We start from the raw sequence: 1,118 nt of genomic DNA on the forward strand, positions 1-1,118 counted from the left end.
TTTGAACCTTATCTTTAATATAACACATGTTCCAGTAATTTCCTTAACGATTACCGTATTATTACTTCTTGCCATAGGTAGATTTCTTTGACATGTGTCTTTAAATAGATAGCAGAAATGCCTTTGGATTTATACAAATTTTGTGCTTTGTTCCTGCTATTACTTGGGTGTGGTGAACTTTGGGAACTCAAATTGAGACGAGTGTGAAAAATCTAAAATAAAACATATTGAAATCTTGTTTTGATTAATGCCGGTTAATCAGATATTCGTGCTTCCTATCTCCACGTATGTCTCTATCGTATATTTCTTTGTGCGTGTGTGTTAGTATCTTTGTGTGTGCTTATTTCTATTCAATTGTACATTTGTATATGTATGTGGTTGATTGCTTGTGTTTGTTTATGTGAGTGATTTTATGCACGCGAGTGAACATTTGTTTCTGAATAATTTTAAGCTTTTCTGCTTCTACAAATGATTGCCTGCTTATGTAGCTGTTTGCATCCACGTTTGCGTGGGAGATGTATGAACTTGCGTGTTTGTATGTATGTTGCATTTGATTGCGTGTTGTCAGCGTTCCATTTATGGTCTTTTTTTATGTATGTACTCTTTTCTTTGATGTAGAATCTGTTTTTCAAAAACTGACTATTGTGAAAAAAGAAAAATATCGCCACAGCATGGCAACAGCCATAGGGCTGAAACGTATAAACGAATAAAAGAATATTTCGTAGAGATTATTTATAAATAAGTAGACTTGCGTGAGGCAACCTCATTTTTATATGTAAATTTGTGTATGCTAATTTTATTTATTGCTTCTATTTAATCTACGCATTTTTATGTACCTGTCTTTGCATAAGTGCGTATGTAACTCCCGTAAAGCCAAATAATCGATATTTTCGAAAATATGGAAAATGAAATATAGGACAAGATCTGGGATTTTAACCAGGTTGTGAAACCAATATACAAGCCCCAGTGTTATTAATCATTTTCAATGAAGCATATTTAAATATTTCGTCAAATTATAAATGCATGTAGCAAGAAAGGGAATCAGCGTCCCACATTTCACATTATGTTTACAGATATATTCATTAGCACAAGCACAACTCATGTACATAATGTTATAT

The sequence above is a fragment of the Octopus bimaculoides genome, chromosome 4 (genome assembly GCF_001194135.2).
Source record: "Octopus bimaculoides isolate UCB-OBI-ISO-001 chromosome 4, ASM119413v2, whole genome shotgun sequence".
NCBI classification, from domain to species: Eukaryota; Metazoa; Mollusca; class Cephalopoda; order Octopoda; family Octopodidae; genus Octopus; species Octopus bimaculoides.